The sequence below is a fragment of the Ixodes scapularis genome, unplaced genomic scaffold (genome assembly GCF_016920785.2).
Source record: "Ixodes scapularis isolate PalLabHiFi unplaced genomic scaffold, ASM1692078v2 PGA_scaffold1__304_contigs__length_218370807, whole genome shotgun sequence".
In the NCBI taxonomy this organism is placed as follows: domain Eukaryota; kingdom Metazoa; phylum Arthropoda; class Arachnida; order Ixodida; family Ixodidae; genus Ixodes; species Ixodes scapularis.
In genome coordinates this window covers 55,960,583-55,966,582 of record NW_024609846.1, presented here as the reverse complement: position 1 = coordinate 55,966,582, position 6,000 = coordinate 55,960,583, and the positions used below count along the sequence as shown (strand labels likewise).

Sequence of the window (6,000 nt, the reverse complement as noted above, 5' to 3'; positions counted from 1 at the left end):
CGTTCCATAACCTCATGCTTCGTTCTTGTCTGTTTTGACTCTTTAATTTGGCACATATTAACATCCTTTTTGGAATTTTCCCAAGCTTCAGCTTGAGAAAATACCAAATACGTCCTATGGTCGACTATAGAAAATTCTTTGTTTGATCGGCTTTAGCTATTTGGCCCAGTTAGCTAAAGAATTTTCTATGGCCGTCTTTCGCATTTTTTATGGTCGTCTTTAATAACAATAATAATAATAATAATAATAATAATAATAATAATAATAATAATAATAATATTCTTTATTCAGACAAGTGTCTAGGAAGATGGGGCAAAAGGTGATTTAAATCGCCTGACAGGGCTCCATCCCCCTGTACAGTCAGCAGCACAACGTACCGATAAATAGGAACAAAAACAATCAAATACTAATAGTGGGATTACACTAAGATACAGCGATATAACAAAAGAAATGCGGCCGGAAACTTTAATAAATCATGTTATACCTGAAAGGTACGTTTTCAGTGTTCGTTAAAATGTGTATATTGTGTTGGAATTATTTATCATGGACAGTATTTCAGGGTGGCTGTTAAATAGCTGTGCGATCTGATTAAGTATTCTTCGTTTACCGTAGTTTGTGCGTACTCTGGACTGAGTGTAGTGGGTATGGCGAAATGAGTATATTGATGCATTGTTGATGTAATTTTCATGTACAAACTGAGGGTGTGCTTTTATTTTGTAAAACATGTAAATTGCCAGTTTTTGAATGCGTGATTGTTCTACCGTAGGAAGAGAATACTTGATAAAATATGGGCTAGAGTGTTCGTTATATGAGATATTGGCAATTGACCGTACTGCTCTTTTCTGTAGAATGAGCAGCTTGGATATACAGGTCTGTGAGCACGTACCCCATACCAAACTGCAGTAATTTAAACGAGAATGAACAAGAGTAAAGTATAACTGTCGTTTTAACCAAACTGGAATGATATATTTGAGCCTGTTTATAATGCCTATTAACCGGGAGATGTTTGGCCGGATCTGATCAATGTGATAAGACCAATTAAGGTTTTCTTGAAAGTATACACCTAAAAACTTGTGAGCTTTTACATATTGAATTTCACTATTTCTAAATCGTAGGTTAAGTTCTTGATTAATACTTTTATTTTTTGCTCGAAATATCATATACTTTGTTTTCTCGGTGTTTAGCTCTAATTCATTACATGTCAACCATGCACTTAACTCTAACATCCAATCATTCGCAAGTGATTCAAGTTCATCTATGTTGGCACCACAAAAAAATACGTTTTTATCATCGGCGTATAGCACAATGTCAGGTGTGTGGGGAATGTTGACAATATCATTAATATACGCCAAAAATAAGAGTGGTCCAAGGATGTACCCCTGGGGAACACCATATTGTATTTTACCGATTTCTGATTTCTCGCAATTTAAAGTCGTATATTGCACACGATCTGATAAGTAATTTTGAATAAGTTCTAGGGCTACTCCTCTAATACCATAGTTATACAACTTCTTCAGAATTATTTCATGCTTATTAGAATCAAACGCTTTCCTGAAATCTAAAAATATCCCTAATGTGTAAAGCTTGGTCTCAAAATTGGTTAAAATTTTGTCCTTGATTTTATGTAAAGCTTCCTCGGTTGATTTCCCTTTTTGAAATCCATATTGTTGTTCTACAATTAGGTTATTTTTAATGAAATGGTCCAACATCCTGGAGCTTATTATCTTCTCTATTACTTTTGAAAATACTGGCAATACAGATATAGGTCTGTAGTTGTTTAAATTATTAAGTGGCCCACCTTTGTGTATTACTGATACTCGGGCGATTTTTAATTGAGCAGGAAATATCCCGGTGCTTAATATTTTATCACAGATTGCTGATAGTGGTTGACATATTACCCCAGCAATTGCTTTTATAGGTTTAACTTTCAACTCATCATCGCCGCATGCACTGCTGTTTCTTAATGAATTTATTACGTTAAGCACTTCAGTCTCTGTAGTTGGTGACAAAAATATAGACTGTTGTAAACATACGCGGGTATGAAATTCAAAGTTTCTTTCCTGTTGTAAGGAGAAGGTCGGAGCGCAGAATAATCCTCCCAGATACCTACAAACAAGCTCTGTTGGAGGAAATCAACAGGATCTGGGAAGAAGGAAAGCTTCCACCCACATGGCGTTTCTCTCTGGTGAAACCAATTCCCAAACCGGGGAAACCGCCACATAACCTGGCCAACCTCCGACCTATATCATTGACATCCTGCCTATGTAAAACGATGGAGAGGATGGTCAATACGCGCCTTACATGGTACTTGGAAAATAATGGCATTCTCGCCCCAACGCAAATAGGGTTCAGAGCGGGGTTGTCCACACAGGACTCGCTTCTTCAACTTAAGGAGGCAGTCCTCGACCCGCACTCTACACAACCGAGAGCTGTCGTTGGGGTTGACATTAAAAAGGCATTTGACGGGGTCCCGCACAACACAATCATGTCCCAAACCAGAACTGCCGGCCTAAAAGGACGACTATATAACTTCATTGCCGCGTTTTTGGAAGGTCGCTGTTTTCAAGTGCAGGTAGACCAAGCCACTAGTACCACGCGAGCCAACAAAGTAGGGGTACCGCAGGGGTCAGTTATCTCACCGACTCTCTTCAACTTGGCGATGCACACCCTCCCACACCGTCTTGATGCAGTGCCTGGACTAGGTCATACAATATATGCCGATGACATCACGCTTTGGGCAACAGACGGGTCCATCGGCCAGCAGGAAGACATACTCCAAAATGCCCTAAACATTATCTACAGTTTTGAAACCGAAATTGGCCTCAGCACATCCCCAGAGAAGACTGAATACTTAGTCATACACGGCGGCCGTAGCACTCCCTCCAAGAGAGCCGAGTAGAACATGTACAACCTCTCTATCGGAGACCAACCCATCACCAGGAAATCTACCATTCGCATCCTGGGCATGTACCTGGACGAAAATTGCACAGCCAACACATGGTTCCAGAAAACGACTGGATCAGTAAAAAAGATCCTACACGTCCTTCGACGAATCTCAACACGCACCCGTGGTGTCCGCGAACGCGAGATGAGGCAATTCGTGCAGGCATTTGTCGTCTCACGGCTCCTGTATGGTCTTCCCTATCATCCAGTCAATCGGACTGAGATGCTAGCTCTAGAAAGACTTATCAACGAGGCCCGAAGACTCATTACTGGCCTTCCCAGGTACACACGCCTAGACGCGCTCAAGAGTTGCGGGGGCATTAATGATCTCAGCGAACTCGTATCCGCGCACTACAACATCCAGGAGGCACGGCTTCGCACAACACCAGCCGGCCGGTCTATCCTTGCAAAACTAGGCTACGCCGTGCACGATCTGCCCGAACTCCCACAACAGACCCCGCCGTGGGAACACATTGTCCTCACCGACGGGACTCCTCTACCTCAGCGGATACAGAGCACCGGCAGGCGCCTCCCTCTCAAGAGACGGCACTTAAAGTACATTCGCTCGCTTGACGATTGCACCCACGTGATCTACGTCGATGCATCCCTGCCAGCTGATCACAAATGCGCTGTCTACGCCACGGCGTGGTACAATTGTAATACAGAAGCACAGGCACGATACCTGCACACAACGGCCACGCCCCCGCTCAGCACCCAAGCAGAGCTTCAAGCCATCACGGACTATGCGCGCGACGCACTTCTTACGGCAAAGGAAGACGCACCAGTCACGCACATCATTTATACTGACTCGCAAGCGGCACACCACATATGCTCGGACACCAAATATACCGGACCTAGCTTACACGAGCTCAAGGTGGCCGTCTCATCTCTGAGAGCGTCCGGCCATCAATTCATCATACGATGGGTCCCTGCCCACTGTGGCATACCCGGTAATGAGAAAGCCCACAGACTAGCGCGCGCACACCTCCTCTCCGCGCTGGCCAAGGGACCCTCCTCTTCCTCATCTCTAGGCAAACCCTCACAGGAAATTGCCAACCCTTGGCACGACTTGCGCTCTACCAAAGCCCAGCGAGCCACCTACCTCTCCATGGCCGCTAACCCGCTATCCACCCCTAAGATTCCCTCCCAACATTTCTCTCGTAGGGAAGCCGTCATGATTCGGCAAATTCAGACAGGGACCCTACTGACACCGCATCTCTTACAGCGGTTTCGCGGGAACGACGGGGCGGGACCTTCCACAGCCTCTGGCATCTGCAAGAACTGCAATTCTAAGGCAGACCTGGTCCATCTCATGTGGTCTTGCCCTTTGTATAATATTCCACGACAACAGGCTTTGGACCTCATCACAAACGCCCCAGTACCCGCATCCCTGAACGCCTGGGCATGTCCAGACACCACCATATCCCCCAAGCATGCTTTGGAGCTCTGGGAGGCACTACTCACCTTCATAAAAGACCCAACTGCTCCTCCAGTGGGGGACCGGCTCCTTCCGGCTACAGCCAAGAGGATACGGCCTCCCCCTCCCCCGTCGATGAAGGCCTTGAAGCCATGAAGTGTCGCCCTCCTCCTCCTCTCCTCTTCCTTGGCCCCCGCTTCCTAATCCCTTATCCTCCTTCTAACTGACCTCCGCAGCGCGCTCCGCGCAACATAAGGTCAATAAACGTGTTTTCAATCAATCAATCAATCCACGTCATCTATTCTAAGGACATTGGGGATGGTACTGCTTGACTTGGACATCAGTTCTTTTGCCGTCTTCCATACTTTCACTGGATTATGTTGAATTGTAATGAATTAATTTTTATAATAGTTTACTTTCGCCTTTTTTATGTCGGAGTTTAACTTGTTCCGTCTCTTTTTGTATTCAGCCAGTATATCGAGGTCTTTTGTTTTTATGAATGTGTTGTAAAGTTTATTTCGCTCATTAATTCGTTTGAGAAGTGTTACGGTAATCCAGGGTTTCCGTGATTTCTTGTGTCTTTTGGCTTTCCTAAATGGGAACGCATCTTCATAGGCTTCTTTTATTTTTTCTATGAACTTATCGTAGGACTTACTAGGGTTTGGCTCATTGTATATATCATTCCAGTGTATGGCCGATACAAGCGTAACGAAGCGTTCGATACTATAATCGTTTATGTCTCGATAATAAGGGTTAGGTATATTCATTTTATTGTAGCCAACGTTTGCGCATGGAAGAAAGCAAAAGAGAGGTAAGTGATCACTTAAATCCACCGTCAGTACACCAGATACTACGTCATTTCTCATTGCATTGGTCAAACATAAATCAATTAAAGTTTCCGTCTCAGATGTAACACGGGTAGGACAATCAATTACATTTTCATAACCATGTGATTGCACGAGATCTAAAAATTCTAACTGCCATCAGTCAGACAACATCAGATTAATATTAAAATCACCAACTAGTATCATAGGAAGTTTACTCCCACATGCATACTAAAATATTTCTTGTAAGAAGTCTAGAAAAACACTAGGTGATCCGGATGGCGGTCTGTAGACAACACCTATAATGTAATCACGACACCCTACAAGAAGACACTCATAATTCGCAGAGACACGAGTATATTCAGAGATAACACTGCATGCCAAGTAGCTTTTATAGTAAAGGGACACTCCCCCACCTTTTTTCCCAGTTCGAAATATCTCTGTGTGGTAGTAACCGTTAAATTCAGGAATATGTGAATCATTCGTAAGCCACGTCTCAGTGAATGCTAGGATATCAAAGCATAGTTCTAGGCAGTCAAGTAACGGTTCAATTTCGTCACATTCGTTTCTAATGCTTCTTGTGTTTAAATGAAATTCAGATAATCTATTGTCATTGTGTGCAATGTTTCCATTAACAAGATTTGTGAACGAATTGTTATCATAATAACCGTGTTCTGTGGAACAACTACCCATTATCTAAAAAATAAAAGTAAAAGTGAATTTCGCGTTTCTGATTAACGTATCAGTTCCAGGTCATCTTCGCGTTCTATCCTGATAAGACGGTCACCGGCAGCTTTTCTCACGAACATCTTTCCT

At 43.5% G+C, this 6,000-nt stretch overlaps 2 pseudogenes; one reads left to right on the top strand and one right to left on the bottom strand.

The window, feature by feature from the left end:
* Nucleotides 1-2,456: 2,456 nt before the first annotated feature.
* LOC120841778 lies at nucleotides 2,457-4,516 on the top strand (annotated as a pseudogene).
* Nucleotides 4,517-4,644: 128 nt separating this feature from the next.
* LOC120841779 lies at nucleotides 4,645-5,700 on the bottom strand (annotated as a pseudogene).
* Between the last annotated feature and the right edge of the window lie 300 nt (nucleotides 5,701-6,000).